Here is a 25,629-nt window from a genome sequence, read left to right as displayed (position 1 = left end):
CTTTTGAATGCTTCATTTTATTTTAAAAGAATTAATTTTTCAATTAAATTTTTTTTTAGTTATTTCATTAAATCCTACACATTAAAATTTTCTTCATCTACTTGATAGTTGCTCTATGAAAGAAGTTTGATATTTCCACCTATAACTATATTTATCCACTTATTTTGCAACTTCTGTTACATACATGGTGTTATATATTTAAGCAGTTCACGACATAAAATAAGCAAATGAAACCATACATTCCTTGCCTAAGTTTAACAACTAAGAATATGTCATTATATAAAAATTAAAATACCTCAATAATATTATTGTGGGTAGAATTGATAGAAGAATGTGACTTTAGACCTTCAGCCAAGCAATCATAATAATTCATCTGCTTTACACAGATGTAGCCACCCTGTCACAGCTTGAAACTTTGAAAACTGCATGCCACACCTGCAAGAGCAAGTCCCTTCTAAGTGAGCACGTTAGAACATTTGTGTATATGGGTGAGTGTATGTGTGTGCGTGTTTGTGTGTGTGTGTGTGTGTGTGTGTGTGTGCATGTGCATAAGAAGGGTGACTCACACAAAAACAGGAGTAGACAGACAGAAGGACTAAGCATGACAATTATCAGTCTAAACTCTCTTTGCTTCGCTTTGTACAGAGAGATGTAAGTAAGCAATGCCAGCTTACAAAGTTCCTCATGTAGAAACATGAAAAATAGAGAATATATGTTTCCTTTAATGCATTAAGTTAAACAGTATGAAATTACCAATAATTTCAGGCCAATAATTGCCATTTTGACCTGAAAATGGTAGTAATTTCATATTTTGAAGTTATTTTATAAGTTTCACTAAAATTTCATGTGCTTTGTATATTTTCCTTGAATTATGTCTTTTATGCATGTAACATATCCACCTTCACCACTTTTAAATTTTTTAACTTATTTTAGGAAATAAGGTCAAGCATACAGATATCTTGAATGAAAAAGAATAGTGCATAAAACTCCAACATGTTCTCTATGTGAATTCATTTATCACTAACATTGCTAAAATTTTACCATGAACTTTCAATTTCTATACATGGATGTACACACAACATATGCACATGTTTGTGTCTGTGTGTGTACCTCTTTTCTAAAACCTTTTAAGTTAACATACAGACAGTATGTCCTGACCCTTTACATAGACAGAGTAAAAATATTAACTCAGTTTACTTAGCATTGATTTACTCATTCAGTCTAATATTTGTATCTATTTTTGTCAATTGACACAATAAAAAACTAGTCTGGGGTCAGGTGTTTATTTGTCCAGTCTCTTTACTCTTGAACCTCTTTTCTTTGTCTTTTGTTTTGACAAAGTACCACAGTACCTGGCCAACCTCTATTGTTTTCTAATAATTTGTTTTAATAGAATGATTTTCTTTTTGGATTTGTCTGATATGTCCTAATGTTTGGATTCAGATTATGCATTTTAACCAGAATACTATATAGGTAATTCTGTATCACTGTTAGAAATCACACCTGTATGCACACCGTCTTCATCTGCTCCTCACTAGTAATGTAAGTTTGTTGTTAATTTTAATTATACAAAGTACTGTCCAATTCGTCCACTATATGGTTACTCAATTTTTAATACAAGTAAAAAGTCTGTGGATACTTGTAAACTTTTCATCAACATTTTCTCCAAATTGAGTATCCTTTGGTGAGTCTTGCATACTCCAATATTTATTCTGATAGATGCAAAATGTTGACTTTCTTGTACTCCCACCACACTTACCAATACTATTGTACCTTTACAATAAACCGTCCTCCCCAAATCTCCTTGTTCATTTGTTTAGTTAGCTAACTATCGTTGGTATGTATTCATGAATGCTTGTAAATGTTTCCTCATTAATTACTGTACTTAAAAAATTCTTCTGATTATTTTACTATAGATTCTATTTTGTTTCCCATTATTAGTAGTATACTTGCTTTCCTTTTGTTAGCATTTGTCTGCCATGTAGTTTTTCTGTTGTTTTTTCCAACCATATCATTTATGTGTGTTACTTAGAAACAGCATTTTTTTTGTTATTGTTTTATACCAATCAGAACAAATCTTTTAACATGTGATATTAACTTGTTCATATTATCATAATTAGTGATATTACTGATGACTTTTTTTCATCCTTTTCTTATTCCTTTAAACGCTTTCTGTTGTGTATAGTTTCTTCTCTGTTTCTGTTCTGTGTTTGTGCAGATTATAAATTAAAATACTTTGTTCCCTTGTACTATATCTGCCCACTAAGTTAGCAGTCCTGAGGATTCACTAATAAGACAAGTCCTAAGCATAAGCATAATGTAAACTTCCTGTTAGAATGTGATAGGTAGGTCACTGAAAATCATTGATTTTAGTATTGTTTGTGATCATAATTAGAAATGTGTGTGTGCCTAATGAATAAGATTTTATGGAAGATTTCAACTTGAAATATGATAGAATTTAAATTATTTGCAATTTGCATGGTCACTTTCCATTTATGGGTCTCTTAACTACATGCCCTGCTAGATTAAATGTAGAAATGCATTGGTCTAACCTCAAGAGATTCTAGTAGGAAACAAGAATAGATATTTCTACTGTGTCTACTATTTATTCAATTTTGATTATATCTTCCTAAATGAAGATTCAATATCCATTTTCCTCCTCTTAGCACCTAAAATACAAAGAATCTCAGGCTCAATATGACTTTCTATAGCTTCCATAGTATAGGTTAAAATGGTATTGTCCCTAATCATAGCAGATGAAACTATTTTTATGGCTCAATTTCAATTTTAAGAGTAACTTGAGAATGGTTAACAGTTTTGTGAGTTTTTTTGTATTAAACCAATTACATTTCCTAAAGTTGAGATTTTTCAGACTCAAACTATCAATTGTACCTCAATTTGATTAAGTGTAAAGGTAATGACAAAAAGAATTGCCTCAGGTAAAACTTGTGAGTGATATATTACAGCCCTATTTCCATGTACTACTTACCATATCGTGCAATGGGATCTCTCTGTGTATGATTATGTTTGGGTGTGTGGGAGTATGAGCCTTTGTGTATTTGTGCTCACATTAATGTTAGGCCAATCCAGAATCCTAGAATGCATAGGGACTGTAAAAGGGGAAAGAAACTAACATTCACCAACAGCATACCAAATACCAGAAGTTTTATATACAACATCAAATTTCATCCTAACAATAACTTTATGAAGAGAGTTAAATCATTTCCTTTTTAAATGAGCAAAGTACAGTTCAGGTATGTTTAAAAAGTTCCCCAATGTCCTACCACATAGGGACATTTATTTTGCTACTAAGTATTCTGTTCTTCTTTCCTATGGTACTGAATTTTCTGTTTTCATTGAATAATGTTTCTGCCTTTGCTTTCAACCCCAGGATTTAGTGTATCTCAGGTGTGGCTAATAAAAGCATTACATCCCTCTAGCCATAATGATTCATTCAAATATGAACATATAATCTAATCCAGACCAATGAAATTTTATGTTGAGCATTTCATCCTCCCTTTTCTCCAGAGGTAGAAAGCTGCTATGTAAATCTAAAACTGCCAAGAACAACTTGCCTGAAAATGGTGCTAACAAAAATTCAGGGACAGTAGATTTAGATGGCCTAATGTCATTGCTTGATCTCTTGATTTCAAGCAATGACTGAAGTTGGCTGATGGTTGTAGACCTTACAGCAACAAGAGAAAATAAGTTGTTTTTTGTTCCTAAACTTTTGTTGGGATTCTGTTACTTTTGTTAAAAAAGATAATTCTGACAAAGACTGATATGAGAGATAATGCTCTTTTTCTAAATTCTACCAACTTGAAGTGAAATCTCTGCTGAAGAACTTTCCTTGACTTCTCCCTATTTCAAATGTACTATCTCCTTAGTCACAGTATACTTATTTTATAGAAATTGTTATACTCTTTCTGGTACTATACTCTTAACCACCTATGTACATTTTACATCTACCAAATAACTTATAAACTTTCAGTATAAAGAGATTTCCTTTCATTTTTCTTGTGACCCCTAAGTCAAAGTAATGTAAAGCACATAAGCCTTTTATTAGATATTGATAAATATTTGCTAAATTAATATTATCTTTTTCTTTATTATGTACTTAAATTTGGAAGTTTTAGGATATTCAGGTTCCTAAGAAAATATTTTGAAAACTTCTGCAAAAAGAGGGCTTAACCTGGGGTAGACATGTTTATACATTTACAATATTAGGCTTTATCTACTACTAGAAGGTAGTTTGCTATAGCTACCTTTTAGTATAATTCATACAACTAGAACAATGACATCATTCAGGAGTCATATTAAGAGTTCATGAATTGTATTTGTTCACATGCATTTTTTTTAAACTTCTGTGTATCTTGGACCAAAGAATGAAAACCATCAAATGTTTCATAAAAATACATTCTGAAAAACCAAGTAGTTTGAAAACTCTTCCAAATTAGAGCAGAAAATAGAGCCCTATTGAATTATGGAAAAATTACATCATCTCCAAGAGAACAGATTTTGGTCCAAATTGCTTAATTATCACAGTCCTAAAATGTTGTGAGTTGTGTATGTAAATAAAACATGCATTCATGTGCGCATTAGAAGAATAGGAAGGAACAATAGGGTTCCTTGGTGCATGTCTGTAATCCCAGTAGCTCTGGATACTGAGGCCTCCTGATCAAAGTCAGTCTTTGCAAGTTATTAAGGGTCAAAACAAAATAAAAAAGAAAGACCCTATCTCAAAATAAAAAACAAATGTGGGCTGGGGATGTGGCTCAGTGATTAAGTGCTTCTGGGTTCAATTCCCAGCACCAAAAAAAAAAAAAAAAAAATAGGAAAGGCAAAAGCAAAGATTTCCTCACACACTTAAGAGGATTGCCACTTACATTCTTCTCACAAATCAGGAATTTCCTTCCTTAGGATCTCACGGTCAGTTGTTGAAATATGCATCTAAAAATATACCACCACTGTATATTGAGCATGACTTATATTCTTGAATGTAATTTTCAATTCTAGAAGAAACGTGGTATTTCAAATTGCAATAAAACAGTAGAGAACTCCACTATGCATACTGTAGCAAAAAATAATGTCAGAAGAACCCCCAAAGAATTGATTATTGCTACTGTTGAACTAATGCAAAATATATTATACATGTAACTCACATGAAGAAAAGCACAGCGCATCTCTGACCTAAAATATTTGACAATATTTTTCAACTCTGTATGCATTCAGTTAAATTGTACTTTGTATTTTGATTTTTTTTTATTGTAAACAAATGGGATACATGTTGTTTCTCTGTCTGTACATGGCGTAAAGGCATACCATTTGTGTAATCATAAATTTACATAGGGTAATGTTGTTTGATTCATTCTGCCATTTTTTCCCTTCCCCCCCTCCCCTCCCACCCTTCCCCTCCATCTATACAGTCCTTCCTTCCTCCATTCCTGCTCCCCTCCCTAAACCCAACTCCAACCCCAACACTAACCCTTCCCACCCCCCATTATGTGTCATCATCCACTTATTAGCGATATCATTCTTCCTTTGGTTTTTTGAGATTGGCTTATCTCACTTAGCATGATATTCTCCAGTTTCATCCATTTGCCTGCAAATGCCATAATTTTATCATTCTTTATGGCTGAGTAATATTCCATTGTATATATATACCACATTTTCTTTATCCATTCATCAATTGAAGGACATCTAGGTTGGTTCCACAATCTGGCTATTGTGAACTGAGCAGCTATGAACATTGATGTGGCTGTATCTGTGTAATATGCTGATTTTAAGTCCTTTGGGTATAGGCCAAGGAGTGGGATAGCTGGGTCAAATGGTGGTTCCATTCCAAGTTTTCTAAGGAATCTCCACACTGCTTTCCAGAGTGGCTGCACTAATTTGCAGCCCCACCAGCAATGTAAGAGTGTACCTTTCTCCCCACATCCTCGCCAACACCTGTTGTTGCTTGTATTCTTGATAATTGCCATTCTAATTGGGGTGAGATGGAATCTTAGGGTGGTTTTGATTTGCATTTCTCTTATTACTAGAGATGATGAACATTTTCCCATATGTTTGTTGATTGCTTGTGTATCTTCTTCTGTGAAGTGTCTATTCATTTCCTTAGCTCATTTGTCAATTGGATTATTTACATTCTTGGTGTAGAGTTTTTTGAGTTCTTTATAGATTCTGGAGATTAGCGCTCTATCTGAAGTATGATTGGCAAAGATTTTCTCCCACTCTGTAGGCTCTTTCTTTGCATTGCTGATAGTTTCCTTTGCTGAGAGAAAGCTTTTTAGTTTGAATCTATCCCAGTTATTAATTCTTGATTTTATTTCTTGTGCTATGGGAGTCCTGTTGAGGAAGTCTGGTCCTAAGCTGACATGTTGAAGCTCTGGACCTACTTTTTCTTCTATAAGATGCAAGGTCTCTGGTCTGATTCCGAGATCCTTAATCCATTTTGAGTTTAGTTTCGTGCATGATCTTTTTGAAGTACTAGTCATATGTGATTCTGTAGTCTCTTGCAATGCAAGGCAGCAACAGCAAGATGCATCTTCCAGCCATCCATTTAATCACAGGGTAAACAAATGATACTCTATGTTGGATAATGTTCTCTTGCCTTTTCTGATATGTATGTATATATGTTGCTAAAAACACAATAAGAACATGTTCTCAATGCAGGCTATTTCATTTTATGGACTTTTTCATTCTTCTCTTATTAGTAAGAAAATAAATTTGGTGACCCCTTTATTCTGTTTGACTGAAATTAACACTGTAGTTTGGCATTCTACACTAAATATTATGGTTATAAACTTCATTCTTTCTGTGGTGCTTGGGATCTTGAAACTTACCTGATTGCCTATTGTGTATAATCCTGATGAATGGAAATACTTCTCTATTTTACAAAAAAAAATGTTATCAGTTTTTTTTAATTATTTTTTTTTAATTTTACAGACTGCATTTTGATTCATTATACACAAATGGGGTACAACTTTTCATTTCTATGGTTGTACACAATGTAGATTCACTCCATTCATGTAAACATACATATACATAGGGTAATACTGTCTCATTCTACTATCTTTCCTTCTCCCACCCCCCCATTTTCCTCTATACCATCCAAAGCTAATTCATTCTTCTCCGTCCCCCCACCACCCCCCATAGTTATGCATCATCATCCACTTATCAGAAGAACATTTGGTCTTTGGATTTTTTTGGTTTGGCCTATTTCACTTAGCATGATATTCTCCAATTCCATCCATTTACCAGCAAATGCCATAATTTTATTTTTCTTTATGGCTGAGTAATATTCCATTGTATATATATACCACAGTTTCTTTATCCATTCATCAATTGAAGGGCATCTAGGTTAGTTTCACAATCTGGCTATTGTGAATTGAGCAGTTATGAACATTGATGTGGCTGCATCACTGTAGTATGCTGATTTTAAGTCCTTTGGGTATAAACTGAGGAGTGGGATAACTGGATCAAATGGGTCCAAGTTTTCTGAGGGATCTCCATACTGCTTTCCAGAGTGGTTGCACCAATTTGCAACTGCACCACCAATGTATGAGTGTGCCTTTTTCCTCACATCCACGCCAACACTTTTTATTGCTTGTGTTCTTGATAATAGCCATTCTAATTAGAGTTAGATGAAATCATAGGGTGGTTTTACTTTGCATTTCTCTAATTACTGGAGATGATGAGCACTTTTTCATATATATTTGTTGATCACCTGTATATTTTCTTCTGTAAAGTGTCTGCCCAGTTCCTTAGCCTATTTATTGATTGGATTCTTTGTATTTTGGGTGTAAAGTTTTCTAAGTTGTTTATAAACTTTGGAGATTAGTGCTCTGTCTGAAATGTGTGTGGGAAAGATTTTCTCCCACTCTATAGTCTCTCTTTTCACATTATGGATTGTTTCCTTTGCTGAGAAAACTTTCACTTTGAATCTATCCCATTTTTTGATTCTTGCATTTATTTCTTGGGCTATGGGTGTCTTGTTAAGGAAGTTTGACCCTAAGCCAACGTGATGTAGATTCGGGCCTACTTTTTCTTCTATTTGGTGAAGGGTCTTGGACCTAATTCATAGATCCTTGATCCATTGTGAGTTGAGCTTTGTACAGGTTGAGAGATAGAGTTAAATTTCATTTCACTGCATATGAATTTCCAGTTTTTCCAGCACCATTTGTTGAAGTGGCTATCTTTTCTCCACTGTAAGTTTTAGGCACTTTTGTCTAGTATGAGATAACTGTATTTATGTGGGTTTGTCTCTATGTCTTCTATCCTGTACCATTGGTCTACTTGTCTATTTTGTGTCAATACCATGACATTTTTGTTACTATTACTTTATAGTAGTTTAAGGTCTGGTATGGGATACCTTCTGTATCATTCTTCCTGCCCAGGATTGCTTTGTCTATTCTGGGTCTTTTGTTCTTCCAGATGAATTTCATGATTAATTTTTCTATTTCTATGAGAAATGTCTTTTGGATTTTAATTGGAATTGTGTTAAATCTGTATAGCACCTTTGGAAGTATGGTCATCTTGATAATATTAATTCTGCCTATCCAAGAACAAGGAAGATCTTTCTGTCTTCTAAGGTCTTCCTCAATTTCTTTCTTTAATATTCTGTAGTTTTCATTGTAGAGATTCTTCATCTATTTGATTATATTGATTCCCAAGTATTTTATTTTTTTGAAGCTATTGTGAATGGAGTTGTTTTCCTCATTTCCTTTTCAGATGTTTCATCACTTATGAATAAAAATACTTTAGATTTATGCATGTTGATTTTATGTTCTGCTATTTTGTTGAGTTCATTTATGAGGTCTAGAAACTTTCTGTTGGAGTATTTTGGATCCTCTAAATATAGAATAGTGTCCTCAGCAAATAGTGACAGCATGAGTTCCTCTTTTCCTATTTGTATCCCTTTAATTTCTTTAGTCTGCCAAATTGCTCTGGCTAGTATTTCAAGGATGATGTTGAATAAAAGTGATGAAAGAGGGCATCCCTGTATTCTTCCAGTTTTTAAAGGGAATGGTTTCAGTTTTCCTCCATTAGAATGATGTTGGTCATGGGATTAGCATAAATAGCCTTTACTATGTTGAGGTATCTTCTACTATTCCTATTTTTTCTAGTGTTTTGACCATGAAAGTATGTTGTATTTTGTTGAATGCTTTCTCTGTGTCAACTGAAATAATCATATGATTCTTAACCTTTATTCTATTGATGTGATGAATTATATTTATTGATTTCTGGATATTAAATCAACCTTGCATTCCCGGGATGAACCCCACTTAATCATGGTGCACTATCTTCTTAATATGTTTTTGTATGCGATTTGCCAGGATTTTGTTGAGGATTTTTGCATCTGTATTCATTAGAGATATTGGTCTAAAATTTTCTTTCCTTGATGTGTCTTTGCCTGGTTTGGCTATGAGGATGATACTAGCTTCATAGAATGAGTTTGGTAGGGTTCCCTCCTTTTCTATTTCCTGGAATACTTTGAGAAGTATTGGAATGAGTTCTTCTTTGAAGGTCTTGTAGAACTCAGCTGAGAATTCATCTGGTCCTGGGCTTTTCTTGGTTGGTAGGCTTTTGATAGTTTCCTTTATTTCATTGCTTGAAATTGATCTGTTTAAATTGTGTATGTCCTCTTGGTTCAGTTTGGGAGGATCCTATGTTTCTAGAAATTTGTCTTTGAGATTTTCTATTTTGTTGGAGTATAGATTTTCAAAGTAGCTTCTCATTATGTTATGTATTTCAGTGGTGTCTGTCGTGATATTTCCTTTTTCATCACGAATTTTAGTAATTTGAGTTTCTCTCTCCTTCTCTTTGTGTTTCTAAGTGTCTATTTTTTTTTACTTTATCAAAGAGCAAACTTTGTTATGTCAATTTTTTGAATTGTTTCTTTTGTTTCAATTTCATTGATTTCAGCTCTGATTTTAATTATTTCCTGTCTTCTATTAGATTTGGTATTATTCTGTTCTTCTTTTTCTAGGGATTTGAGACGTATTGTTAGGTAATTTAGTTGTTGACTTTTTATTCTTTTCTTGAATGTGCTCCCTGCAATGAATTTTCCTCTTAGTACTGCTTTCATAGTGTCCCAAATATTTTGATATGTTGTATCATCATTCTCATTTACTTCTAAGAGGTTTTTTTATCTCCTCCCTGATGTTTTCTGTTATCCATGCTTCATTCAACAGCATATTATTTTGTCTCCAGGTGTTGGAGTATTTTCTGTTTTATATTGTGTCATTGGCTTCTAATTTCATTACATTATGATCTGATAGAGCACAAGGTAGAATCTCTATTTTTTTTTATTTACTGAGTGTTGCTTTGTGGCATAACATATGGCCCATTTTAGAGAAGGTTCCTTGTGCTGCTGAGAAGAAACTGTATTCACATATTGATGAAATATTCTATATATGTCTGTTAAGTCTAAGTTATTGATTGTTTTATTGAGGTCTATGGTTTTTTCGTTTGGTTTTTGTTTGGAAGGTCTATCCAGTGGTCACAACAGTGTGTTAAAGTCACCCAGAATTATTATGTTGTGGTCTATTTGATTTCTGCAATTGAGAAGGATTTGTGTGATGTACATGGATGCACCATTGTTAGGGGCATAAATATTTACAATTGTTATGGCTTCCTGATTTATGGTTCCCTTAAGCAGTATGAAATGTTCTTCTTTTTCTGTTCTGACTAACTTTGTCTTGAAGTCCTTTATCTCAAATAAGGATGGAAACCTCCACTTTTTAACTGAGTCAATGTGCATAGTAGTTTTTTTTCCCCATCCTTTCACCTTTAGTTCATGGATTTCCTTATCTATGAGATGTGTCTCTTAAATGCAGCATATTATTGGGTCTTTCTTTTTATTCAAATCTGCCAGTCTATGTCTTTTCATGGATGAGTTTAGGCTATTAATGTTCAGGGTTATTATTGAGATATGATTTGTATTCCCAGTCATTTGGACTTATTTTTGGTGTTTAACTCAACTTGGTTTCTCCTTTGATTGTTTTTTCTTTTAAGGTAATTCCTCCCTTTGCTGACCTACTTTTGTTGTTTTTCATTTCCTCTTCATGGAATATTTTGTTGAGAATATTCTGTAGGGCAGACTTTCTATTTGTAAAGTATTTTAACTTTTTTTATCATGGAAGGATTTTATTTTGTCTTCAAATCTGAAGGTTAGTTTTGCTGGGTATAGGATTCTTGGTTGGCAACCATGTTCTTTCAGAGCTATAAATATGTTGTTCCAGGCCCTTCTAGCTTTTAGGTTCTGGGCTGAGAAATCTGCTGATATCCATATTGGTTTTTCCCTATATGTAATCTGATGCTTTTTCCTCACAGTCTTCAAAATCCTATCTTTATTTTGAATGTTAGGCATTTTCATTATAATGTGCCTTGGTGTGGTTCTGTTGTAATTTTGTACATTCAGTGTTGTGTAGGCCTCTTGTAGTTGATTTTCCATTTCATTCTTCAGGCTTGAAAATTTTTCTGATATTATTTCATTGAATAGATTGTTCATTCTTTTGATTTGTATCTCTGTGCCTTCCTCAATCTTTATAAATCTTAAATTTTGTCTTTTCATGATGTCCCATAGTTCTTGGAGATTCTGTTCATGATATCTTATCATCTTCTCTGTTTGGTCAACTTTATTTTCAAGCTTAAATATTTTGTCTTCGTTTTCTGAGGTTCTGTCTTCCAAGTGATCTAGTCTGTTGGAAATGCTTTCTATTGAGTTTTTTATTTGGTTTATTGTTTCCTTCCTTTCAAGGATTTATGTTTGTTTGTTTGTTTTTTGAGAATCTCTCTTTGTTGAAATGATCTTTTACTTCCTGCAGTTGCTCTTTCAACTGCTTATTGGTGTGATCATTCATTGCGTGCGTTTGCTTTCTTATCTCATCCTTTGTTACATAAATCATTTTAATTATGTTTATTCTGAACTCCTTTTCTGACATTTCTCCTACCAAGCTGTCACTGGATTCTATTAATATAGAATCTAGGTTTGTTTGAATCATTTTCTTCCTTGTTTTTTCATGTTGTTTGTGTATCTTCCCCTGTAGCAGTGCAGATCTGGGGTATTTTAGTTTCCCCCCATAGGCTTATAGTGACCCTATAGATTTCCAAACCCTTTTATTTAAAGGGTGGATCAATATTAGCAGTGCCTAGTAGAGACAATATGCAACCATAAACCAAAAACCCATATGAAGATGTTAATAATGTTGTCATAATAAGCAGAATGATTTCAATTATTATGTACAGTATAACAAATAGATTTGCAATAAGGTCTGCAGTTTCTAATGGAGGACAAAGAGGATAGGGAGGGGTGTGGAATTTAGCTGTTAATGGGATAAGAAAAGAGTTTATAGAAGTTCTAGACCATAGAATGAAAGTATAATCAAAAGAAGTTGGTTGTTAGCATGAGAAAAGAGAGAAAGAGACTCTGAGCAAATAGGTGAACAAAAGGAAAATAGAGTGAGAAGAGTAATGAAATAAAAATGTAAAATTTTTCAAAAAGGAGAAAAAAATGAAAAAAGAAAAAAAATTCTACACTATAATAGTCATATAGTATTCAAATCTCCCAGTCTTCAGTAGCCTGATGCATGAAAAGTACCTGAAAATAAGCTTCCAGTCTCCAGCAGGTCTCAGGATGGGATTTTCCCCACCTAAAGATGAGAGTTACCACTTCCAGGATAATCCAAGATGGCCACTCTGGCTTCCAAATGTGCTGGCAAGTGGGGAGCTGCAGCTTGGGGTGTGAGCATGGTCAACCAGGGGTCCTGGAGGAGGGTGCAGATGGTCAAGCAGGGGTCCTGGAGGCAGGGTGTGGTCAGTCTGGTTGAGGGGTCCTGGAGACAGGGCTCGGTCATTCCAACCAGGAGTCCTACAGGTTGGCTGTTGTCTCAAAATGGCGGCAGCCATTTTTAACCAAACCTGCAGGTACTGTGATAGTGAACTTCCAGGCAAGAGCAGGCAGCTGGAGATCCCCTGACAGTCTGTGGTTGGTCTGCTGGTTACCAGTGAACAATCTGCAGGTGGACCTTGGGCAGCGGATGATGGGTTGGTGAAAGGAAGGGGATAGGCAGGCAAGAGGCAGGCAAATGGCAGATGATAGGTATCAGTGAGCAATCTGTGCTCAAAAAGTAGTCAATATGTTGGCAGAGTGCAGGTGATCACAGTAGACAAATGGGATAAACAGCATGGGATCGATAAGCAGCAAAAACTGTCTCATCAAGAAACAGATGTCCTCTGCTTGAAACCCAAGTTATGGAGCAACAAGAAATGCAGCCTCCCTCTAGTCCACCATCTTGGATCGTTTCCAGTGTTTTTTTTTTTTTTTTTTTTTTTTTTTTGTTAGCAAGGACATAAAATTGCACGTGGCATAAGATCATTAGGGAGTCAGTTTGGAAGAAAAAGCAGACTAGATTGAAAAGATCTTCTTATTTTTCCTAGATGATTGTTTACTGCTATCAGACAGAAAGTTGACTACTGTCCCTTTAATTTCCATTTCAATTCTAGTTCAATGAGGCAAAGTAGATCTTCTCAATTGCTCTTCTGTTTAACAATTGTGGCATGAGAAATTATGTATTTGGGAGAAATTATTATTTAATGGTTACAAATATTTTTAAGGTGCTGTGACTCAGTGATAAAGTACATCCCAACAATTTGCAAGGCGCTAGATTCCATCCCTATTACTGGAATAAAAGATAAAAACAACATTCTTTAATACCAAAGGTAAACCTACAGAAAAAATAAAGAAATAAGTAAGAGTTAGTATTTGTAGAAAGAATATTGTGAAATAATTGTTATCTTCTCTGAAATTATCAGAAGTTTGGGGAAGAACTTCTGCTTCAGGATAATAGGCAAATTGTAAAAGAAATATTCTCTTTTGTGAAGTTTCTGTTATGTGTTGCCTTTTTTTAAACCACACATTAACTTCTATAGGATTTGATTTAATGTTGACTTATCTTTACTCCTTTCCTCAGCCCGAGTTTTCATCTGTACAGTCACATATGTTAGATTAAGGAACAGTTCTTAGAATTCAAGTTTGCTATTTATGTCTTCTTTCTCAGTATTTTTTTTTGTGTGTATGAACACAGGATATAAAAACTGCAATTGTAACTTGAGATTTAGAGTCTACCTGCCTGTGAACTGCAGCAGCTAAATATAAGATTTGACCTTTTAATATGTAGTCATACTATAAGTTTGAACTCAACCTGTTTGTATGTGAAATGATTAGAATCACATATGTTATGTGATTGAACTGGGTGTTCTAATTTTAAATTTAAATTTCATTTAAATGATTTAACTTATATTAAATGATTTAAATTAGCATTGCTACTAATACATATAAGTAAAATAAAATAAATGTTTTATCCTTGGCAATATTTCATTATTTAATTGAGTTAATTATGTCAGGAAGATAAAAACAGTCATCTCAACTTGCCTTTCAGTAAAGGTATAGCCTAGGTTTTGGCATTTCAATGTGTTTCAGAAAACAAATTGCATATTTTTATTCTGTTTTTAAAACACTTTCCAAGAGGGAAGATGTTTTTGTTCAGTTATATTTTGTCCTTTATCTTGTGCATTTTATAGCTTTTTCTCATTTATAGATTTCAATATTTTTACATGTTTAGGATAATTGATGTTTATATCTGAAAACAGTAAAAGTACTTTAATGGTTATTTGTTGAAGAAAAATACTGCTCATATTACCTTAGCAAATATAAATTTATATTTTACTAATTATTAAATTGCATATACTCACTTATCATTCAATAAAAGAAATGGGAATTATAAGATTCAAATACTTTCATATTTTGTGCATCTGAGTCCAGGATATAATGTAGGGAAGACCTTATTATGAATTTCTTTTCTGTGGTTGAAATTTTTATTAAATTGTCTGGTGTTTTGTTTTCAGTACAGATTCTCAGTCTCTTCTTAAGGCTTATATTCATTTGTATTGATTCACTTATGAGGTTAAATATACTATGCACTGAAAAATAAAATCAATAAATCAGGAGGAATTTCTTTGGTTCTTTAGGAAAGTAATAGTTTGAGTTACTGTAATAATAATTTTTATCCAGAGTATGGAAAGAAGGTAGTATAACTCATTCTATTTTAATGAGCTACCTGGAGAATCCAAATATTAATTTGGCCCATTATAACAGGAAATGAAATTGATGTTTTACCTTCAAATTTGAAAGTCAATTCTTAGTTCTAAATCTTGAATTATACAGAGAATTTCTAATTGAATGTTGTCCAGTGAGTCTACATTGTTTGAATTAGAAGATATGACTAACATAAACAATTTAATATGTGAAATTTAAAGTCAGAATAAACACTGTGGTACATCAACACAATAGAGCAGTACTGAGCAATAAAAAATGAACATATTGTTCTAAAAAATACAGCACCATAAATGAATCTTAAAAGCATTATATTAGAATGTCAGTAACATGGTAAGATAGGAAACCCCGAGTCTTCCTTCCCCTTATGCGAACATAGATTCAGCAGCAATTTACAGTCCAATTCTCATTGTGAGAAATCTATAAATGATTAAAGATGCTTCTGCACTCCAGATGAGTACAAAATCGTCTACCTCAAATCTAGTAGAAAAGTCCATGGCAATCCCTCATCATTATCCTTCCTCCCTGGCTCAGTGCAGTGTAATTGGGAGAAAATTAAGCTCTCAGCTTCTCCCTACAGTTGGAAGAAATATTAAAACATGCATTCTGCCTTCAGGCTTTTGGGGAAGTTGCCTAAGTGAATGATTTGTGTCTTGTATCTCAAACCAACAATAAAAGGCACCAGGTTGGAAGTCACTAAGAATAAGGTGATATAGTTTAGGCAAGCAAGTATTCCTTTGCTGTAGTCAAATACCCTGGGTCAGTGTGGAACAAGTGGGAGAAAACACCCACACTCAGATGTTCTTCCCTGAGTACAAAAATTAAGCATGAGTCCAATATTCCAGCTTTTAGAAAGACTGTGAGGAACAAATTGTCTTGCCTGTCTTAGAACAATGACAAAATCTGTCATACTCTAATCCCTAGGTAAGCAGGAAACAAAAACAATGAAAATTGTGACATAAAGTGGGGTATAAGGAGTAAAAATGCAGTCTTTGAATTATATTAAGGTCAAGTGTTTATCATCTTAAAATAGATTGTTATAACTATGTCTCATGTAAATCCCCAAAATATTTATGCACATATGGTAAATGAAAGAATATGAAAAAGGAATCAGGGCATGTTGTTGCACAAAATGAAAGAATAAAAAGAAATTAACAAAATAGAAGAAAAAGGAAAAGAGGGATCAAAAAGATACAAAGTACAGAAAAAAATAATTAAAATGGCAATAGTAAGTATTTTCTAATTAGCAGTTACTTTTAATATAGTGTTAATGTCTTCAAATAGATGGAGAGTGGCTCAATGGATGAAAATGATTTAATCATTTGCATTGTACAAGAGACACACTCTATAATTAAGGACATATATTGACCGAATGTTAAAGAATGAAAGTAATATTCCATGCAAATGAAAATCCTAGGAGAGTAAGGGTGGCCAAACTTATTTCAGATGAAATAGATTTTGTCAAAAAATATCACAAGAGACAAAAGAACATTATAGAATTAGAAAAAGGACAAGTTACCAGGAATATATAATCATTATCAGTATATATATATATATATATATATATATATATATATATACACACCCAAGATGAGAGCACCAAAATACATTAGGCAAATAAGAACAGAACTTAAGGAAGAAATAAGTGGGACACAACATTAGTAGGGGACCTAAATACCCAACTTTTAATAGTGAATAGAATATTAAGATAAAAGATTGATAAGGAAATAGAGAATGTGAAAAACACCATAAAATAAATGGACCTAACAGACACATACAAAGCATTCTACCCAATAAAAGCAGAAAACAAATTCTTCTCAAGGACATACAGATCATTCTCCAGGATAGATTTCCTATAGGTCATAAGACAAATCTTAACAAATTTAAGAATGCTGAACTCATACAGCTCTAGTTCCCAACCACACTGGTTTGAAAATAAATATTAATAGCAAAAGAAAAAAATGTAAACTTCACATCTATGGGGATATTAACACACTCCTGAACAATCAACAGGTCAAAGACAAAACCAACAGGGAAATTTAAGAATATCTTGAGAAAAATGAAAATGAAAGCATAAAACCCCCAAATATATATACAGAAAAAGCAGTAATAAGAGGGATGTTATAGCTATAAATGCCTGTGGTACTAATGAAAGATCTCAAATAAATCATCTAAGTTTACTTTTAAAAAACTAGAAATAAAAAGCAAACTAAATCCAAAGTTAGTAAAAGGAAGGAGATACTAAAGATAACATCAGAAATAAATGAAATAAAAAAACAAAACTAAGACTTTGAAAATATAAAAAAAAAGTGGTGAACCCTTAAATAAACAAAATCAGAATGGAAAGAAGAGACAGTACAAGTGATGTCATAGAAATAAAAGGTTTATGATACCATTTTAATATAGGTATTTATAACTACAAATATCTCTCTTACTATAGCTTTTGCTGCATACTGCAATTTTTGGTATGCCATGCTTTCATTTCATGCAGGAAAATTATTAGAGAAGAGAAAGAGAATCAAAAGTTGGGGAGAGAAGGATAATGTGGTGGTAGATATGATCAGGGTATGCTATATGCATGTAAAATATGCCATAACAAAATCCATTATTTTGTAAAAGTAAAAGGCACTAATAAAAATATAAACAAGAATACTATAAACAATTATACATCAGCAAATTGTATAACCTATAAGAAGTGGGTGAATTCCTAGAAATATATCAACACTGATTCAGGAAAACCAACATGTTCATCTCCAGATGAATGCATAATGAAAATATGGCATACAGTATATATAGATTGCAATATTATTGAGTCTTAATAAAGAAGGAAATTTTGCCATATTTGACAACATTGATGGACCTGGAAGACAAGCTAAGTAAAATGAGTCAGCCATAGAAGGATAAATGCTATATCATTCCATCTACCTGAGTTATCTAAAGGTATCTAAAGGTCCTAGAGGCAGAAAGCAGGGTGGTGGTTTCAAGAGACTGACAAGTAACTTGTCAGGGATCTGTGTGTTCCTTTCCACTGGGTGCATGCAAGATGAGAAAGTTTTAATGATCTGTTGTATGACAAAAATGAATATAGCTAACAAGTCTGTAGTTAAAACATTTAAAGGGTAGATATCATGTGATTCTACCACAATAAAAAATCAAGGCTGATGAGCCTGCACCCACACACTGAGGCTGGACCCAGTGCTGAGACCCCCAGCCTGCCCCCACACAAAGGACAGAGGCCAGTAACTAAGCCTGCACGCCTGTCTCCCTACTGCTGAGGGACACTGAGCCTGCCTCCATGCTGACTCAGCACACAATCACTGGGGCTCTCCAGCTTCTTTGGAGGCTGGTGTAGGCATTTTGAATTATTCCTGAGGGTGTGGTCATCATCATTGGAAGGGCGGCTCCCTTCCTGAGACACCTGCGGGAGACTGGAGGCCCTTTGACAGGTATTTACTCACTCACATCCTACACCCTTCCCCATCCTCTTGTTCACAACTAGAAATATGGTAATATTTAGTAAATGGAAATCAAATTGACCCTGTTCATTATAATAATGTTAAAGTCTTTATAGGAGCTGTATGGCTCAGGGTTGCATTTTCTCTGTACTGGGTGCTACTGGTATTGATCTCCCCTTAAAATGAGAGGTAGTGGAAAAGTGCAGGGTCATAATAAGCCTGCAAGGGAAGAACTTCAGCATCTCTGACCTTCACTGCTAGAGGGGAATATATAGAAACAATATGAAAAAAAACAGGGGAAAAGTGTCCCTAACAAACCATGATGCTATTGTGATAGAATCCAATGACAGCGTGGCAGTAGAAATGACATAAAAGAGTTTAGAATCTGCATACTTAAAATCATCAGTGAAGCAAAAGATGAGATAAGAGAGCAAATGCAGACAATGCATGACCATTCCAGTAGAAAGTTAGAAAAGCAAATGCAGGGAGCAAAAGAGCACTTCAATAAAGAGATAGAGATTCTGAAATAACAAATACTTGAAATGAAAGAAATTATAAACCAAATTAAAAAGTCAATAGAAAGCATCACCAACAGAATCTCAGACAATGAAGACAAAATATTTAATCTTGAAAATAAAGTTGAATAAACTGTGAAGATAAGAAGTCATGAACAGAACCTCCAAGAATTAGGGGATATCATGAGAATGACCAAATTTAAGAATTATTGGGATTGAGGAAGTCACAGAAATACAAACCAAAGGCATGAACAACCTGTTCAATGAAATGACATCAGAAAATGAAATGGAAAATCAAATACAAGAGGCTTATAGAACACCAGGTACACAAAATTACAACAGATCCACACCAAGAAACATTAATGAAAGTACCTCACATACAGGAAAAAGATAAGATTTTAAGGCTGTAAGAGTAAAGCATCAGATTACATATAAGGGGAAACCAATACAGATATCAGCAGATTTCTCAACCCAGACTCTAAAAGCAAGAAGGGACTGAACAATATATTTCAAGCTCTGAAAGAACACGGATGCCAACCAAGAATCCTATACGCAGTAAAACTCACCTTCAGATCTGACAATGAAATGAAATCTTTCCACGATAAACAAAAGTTAAAAGAATTTACAAAAAGAAAGCCTACCCTGCAGAACATTTTCAGCAAAATATTTCATGAGGAGGAAGTGAAAAGCAACAATACAAGTCAGCAAGGGAGGAACTACCCTAAAGGAAAAGCCAATCAAAGGATAAGTGAAAAACCAAAAGTAAGCCAAAATGACCAGGAATACAAATCATATCTCAATAATAATCCTGAATGTCAATGGCCTAAATTCAAGTATCCAAAGACATAGACTGGCAGATTGGATTAAAAAGAAGTACCCAACAATAAGCTGCCTTCAAGAGACTCATCTCATAGAAAAAGACATCCACAGACTAAAAGTGAAAGAATGGGGAAAAACATACCATGCACATGGACCCAGTATAAAAGCAGAGGTCTCCATCCTAATATCAGATAAAGTGGACTTCAAACCTAAATTAGTCAGAAGGGATAAAGAAGGACATTTCATACTGCTTAAGGGAAGCATGAAACAGCAAGATATAACAATTTTAAATATTTATGCCCCAAACAATGGAGTATCTATGTATATCAAGCAAACCCTTCTCAATATTAAGAATCAAATAGGCCAAAACACATTAATAGTGGGGGACTTTAAAACACCACTCTCGCCACTGTAGAGATCCACCAAACAAAAACAGAACAAAGAAACTATAGAACTAGATAATACAATCAATGATACAGACTTAATGGATATTTACAGAGTATTTCATCCATCATCGAGCAAATATAAATTCTTCTCAGCAGCTCATGGATCTTTCTCCAAAATAGACCATATGCTATGCCACAAAGAAGCCATTTGTAAATAAAAAAAAAAATAGAGATCCTACCCTGTATCCTATCAGACCATAATGGAATGTAATTAGAAATGAATGATAAAATATCAAACAAAAGCTACTCATACGCCTGGAGACTAAATAATATGCTATTGAATGATGTAATGATAACAGAAGACATCAGGGAAGAAATAAAAAAATTCTTAGAGGTAAATGAAAACAATGACACAACCTACCAAAATCTCTGGGACACTATGAAAGCAGTACTAAGAGGAAAGTTCATTGCATTGAGCTCATACATCAAAAAAATAAAAAGCCAACAACTAAATTACCTAACATTACATCTCAAAATCCTAGAGAAAGAAGAACAGATCAACACCAAAAATAGTAGGAGACAGGAAATAATTAAAATCAAAACTTAAATCAATGAAATTGAAACAAGAGAAACAATTTTAAAAAATTGATGAAACAAAAAGTTGGTTCTTTGAAAAAGTAAACAAAATTGATAAACCCCTAGCCAGACTAATGAAGAGGAGAGAGAAAACTCAAATTACTAGAATTTGTGATGAAAAAGGAAAGACCACAACAGACATTGAATACATAATGTAATTAGAAGCTACTTTGAAAATCTATACTCCAAAAAAATAGAAAATATAAAAGACATTGACAAATTTTTAGAGACATATGATCCTCACAAACAGAATCAGGTAGATGTACACAACCTAAACAGATCAATTTCAAGCACCAAAATAGAAGAAGCCATCAAAAGCCTACCAACCAAGAAAAGCCCAGGACCAGATGGATTCTCAGCCAAATTCTACAAGACCTTTAAAGAAGAACTGATACCAATACTCCTCAAAGTATTCCAGGAAATAGAAAAGGAGGGAATCCTTCCAAATTCATTCTATGAGGATAGTATCACTCTGATACCAAAACCAGACAAAGACACATCAAGGAAAGAAAACTTTAGACCAAAATCCATGATGAACATAGATGCAAAAATCCTTAACAAAATACTGGCAAATCCAAAGGAAAAGAAATCAGTATGTCAATGATATCTGCACTCCCTTGTTTATTGTGGCACTATTCACAGTAGTCAAACTATGGAATCAACCTAGTGTTAATCATCTAATGAACACAAATAAAATTTGGTATATATGTGTTATGGTTTAGATATTAGGTGTCTTCCAAAAGATGTGAGACAATACAAGAAAAACTGGGCATGAGGATCTTCACCTAATCAGTGAATTACTCCACTTGAATAGATTGACTGGGTGATAACTCAGGCAGGTAGAGTGTGGCTGGAGGAGGTGGGTCACTGGGGTCATGCCATTGGGATATATATTTTGTTACCAGATAATGGAGTTTTCTCTGTCTGCTTCTTGGTGGTCATGCCTAAATCATTTTCCTCCACAATACTCTTCTGCCATGAAGTCCTGCATTACCTTGGGCCATGAGGAATGGAATCAGTCATCTATGGCCTGAGCCCTCTGAATCCACGAGTCCCAAAATAAAATTTTCTTCTTCTAATTGTTACTGTTAGGTATTTTGGTCACAAAAGAAAACAAAGCTGACTAAAATAATATATACAACGGAGTATTGTTTAGACAGAAAAGGCACAATGGAATATTATACTTCCATAAAAAGAATAAATTTCTGTCACTTTCAGGAAAATGAGTGGAATTTAAACACATCAACTTAAGCAAAGTAAGCCAGGTACAGAAAGATAAAAATACCACATTCTCTCTCATGAGCAATCTAAAATATTGATCTTCATATAGAATCGTGAATTCTAGAGATTGGGGGATAGGACAGAGGGAATAACTGATAACTGGTACCAAAGTATGATTACTTAGAAGCAATAAGTTCTAGTGATTTACAGTATAGTGATGTGGCTATAACTCACGGTAACTTATATACTATGTGGAAAACTAGAACAGAGAAGTTCAAAGGCTCCCATTATGGTATAAATATGAGGCGTCCACCAAAAGCTCATGTGTGAGACAATGCAATAACATTTATAGGTGAAATTATTGGATTGAGTCTAACCTAATCAGCACATAAATACAGTGATAAGGATTAACTGGGTGGTAACCATAGGCAGGTAGGGTATGGCTAGGGGAGGTGGGTCCCTGAGGGATTTCCTTTGGGATAAATATTTTGTACTTATTGAGCAGAGCTTTCTCTTTCTCTCTCTCTCTCTCTCTCTCTCTCTCTCTCTCTCTCTGCTTCCTGATCATTCTGTCCTGAGCTGCTTTCCTCCTCCACATCTTTCCTCCTCCACATCTTTCCTCCATGATGTTCTGTCTCACCTTGTGCCCAGAACAATGGAATGAGCCATATATGGACTAAGATATCTGAAACCTGAGCCCCCAAATAAATTTTTTCTCCTCCAAAATTTCTCTTGTTATGTCTTTGGGTCACAACAGAGAAAATGCTACCTGAAAACAGCTCCAAACATAAAGAAATGAGGGAAATGATAAATTACCCTGATTTGATCACTACATGTTATATATACATGCTGAAATATTATACTGTACCTTGTAAATGTTAATTAAAAATAAGATCAATAAAATAAAATAGATAATATTTTAAAAAGCAGATCAAAGAGAAAATTGTACTTTGGAGTTTTGTATTATTTTATTTATATGATTTATACCATATAATTATAATGTTATAAAAATATATGAGATATCTATATCTATATATATTCAAAGTGACCAGAGATGGAGTCTATCTGCACAGATTGATCACTGTTTCATCTTGCATTTTATATAGTCTGCCAATATTTAATTTGTCATTTAGCCATTTAAAACAAACACAAATTACATGCCCCCACAGATCTTTTTATGGATTAACTCTAATTTGAACCAAAATTGGTCAAAATTTTACAAAGGAGATTGGGAAGGGATAAAGAAACAAAGTTTACACACACAAAATACAAATGAAAACCTCCTTTTTATCCTTATGGTATAAATTTTAAGCACTGAAGCTTTGGTTTAAAATCTCTCTCACTAATATAAACCAAGGTAGAAATCTATGATAAATATTTGTTATAATTTCAGCATTGTGAACACATCTTGTAAATTTTCTTGCAAAAGAATTGTAAGAATAGACATATACTTTAAATAAAGTATAGCAATGTGTAAGCTTAAATAGTCATAAAGGAAAATACAGTTTTGAATAAAGAGAGTTACTGAAGAATTTTATGTTCTGCAACATGAAAAGCTGTTAACATTTTACTTGTGCAATATATTGTAATATTTTATGTATTATTAGAATATGTTTTTGATGCACATTCTTTCTTTCTCTTTTATGTGTTTTATTTCTCTACAAATATTTATCCAGAGTAGTATAAAATATGATTATCTATTCCCTCTACCATTTCCTGTAAGTACAAATTCTTTTTAAAAAGAAAAATAAATATATTATCAAGTTTCTAGTTTTGCAGACCCCAGCAGTTTTATTGAACAGCAAATGTTCATTAGTATGCACTGATATGAAGACGATCTTACTGACAATTCCCAGAGTGTTCCCTCTTTCATAAACAGATTGTTGATGGTTGATGCATAATCCTTCTGAGCATTGCAATAAAAAGAAAATATCACAAAATGTGCACAGGGCTTCATAGCAATGAGTGCCAAAAGTTTCAATAGACAGAAAGACAATATTCACATATACACATACACACCTATATTCATTACTTAGATTTGACTGATGTCATTTACAAAAACTTGACTCATGGTTTTTATTGAATAGATGTAAAATAAATTAGTTAATACTAAAATAGTCCTATGGTTTTCAGAGCATTTACCTATTTTACCAATGCTAAAACATCCAGAAAAAAAAATATAAGAAAATTCTGTTAATCATGCACATGTTTTACCATTTGAAATCAATCACCCACGTGTTCTATGTGTGTAAATGTTTTGGCAACACGAAGTGGAAATAAACCCTGAAAATTTGTGGTAATTAATTCATTTACATATTCATTCCATAAATATTATTTTTCACTCATATGAAATGTCCTATGCTAGGTTTTATAAAGAACATAGAGATGGGGTGATCCAAGATGGTGAACTGGAGGGTGACTGCATCTCCTGTCACACAGGAAACCAGGATTCAAGAAGGGGAGGCATTGAGAGACTCGGAATAAAATAGAGCCACGGGGTGAGTCTCCCCCACCGGGTAAGGCTCGGCCTGGGGGACAGGCCCGGATAGGGGCAGCTTCTCAGAGCAGGATAGGGCAGCTAGAGTCTTCCCCAGGTAGCCCTACTACCTCCGGTGGTGGGCTCCTCCCTCACGGCCAGCTTCTCGGAGCAGGCCCCCCAGTGAGAGCCTTTCGGCACAGAACCAGCTCCAAGTCCAGGAGACAGCGGTGAGCTCCGGCCCACAGGCAGCTTCAGGGACGAGGACAGGGCAGCCAGGGACTTCCCCAAGCAACCCTGCTCCCTCCGATGGCAGGCTCCTCTCACTGCCAGCTTCTGGGAGCAGACCGCTCAGTGAGAGCCTTTCCACACAGAGCCAGTTCCAAGCCCTGGAACCAGTAATGGGCTAGGGGCAGCTTTCTTTGGAAGCACTGCATTACCAACTTCCTCCAAGACTTCAGACTACTGAAGGCTGGGAGGTGATATACTGGAAATCTACAGGGACACTATAAGCCAATAGAGAAAATCTGCAATATCTCAGAGTCCCACTGACATCTGACCAATATGAGAAAACAAGGGAAGAAAATGGCCCAAACAAACCTAGATACTATATCAATAAAACCCAATGATAGCACAACAGAAGAAATGTCAGAAAGGGAGTTCAGAATGTACATAATTAAAACAATCAGGGAAGCAAACAAGGAGATGAAAGAGCAAATGCAGGCATTGAAGGAGGAGATGAAAGAGCAAATGCAGGCATTAAATGATCGCACCAATCAACAGTTAAAAGACCAAATACGGGAAGCAAGAGATCATTTCAATAAAGAGTTGGAGATACTGAAAAAACAAACTGAAATCCTTGAAATGAAGGAAACAATAAACCAAATTAAGAACTCCATAGAAAGCATAACCAATAGGATAGAACACCTGGAAGACAGAATCTCAGACATTGAAGAAAAAATATTTAATCTTGAAAACAAAGTTGGCCAAACAGAAAAGATGGTAA

The 25,629-nt window shown here is 34.2% G+C and overlaps 1 pseudogene; it reads left to right on the top strand.

Moving 5' to 3' along the window:
• Positions 1-3,664, top strand: part of LOC124971559 (serine/threonine-protein kinase PLK4-like) — an 84,832-nt pseudogene extending 81,168 nt beyond the window's left edge.
• Positions 3,665-25,629: the final 21,965 nt, after the last annotated feature.

This window comes from Sciurus carolinensis, chromosome X (assembly GCF_902686445.1).
Source record: "Sciurus carolinensis chromosome X, mSciCar1.2, whole genome shotgun sequence".
NCBI lineage: Eukaryota > Metazoa > Chordata > Mammalia > Rodentia > Sciuridae > Sciurus > Sciurus carolinensis.
Note: the sequence above shows the minus strand (reverse complement) of the source record. Positions and strands in the feature narration are given on the sequence as shown.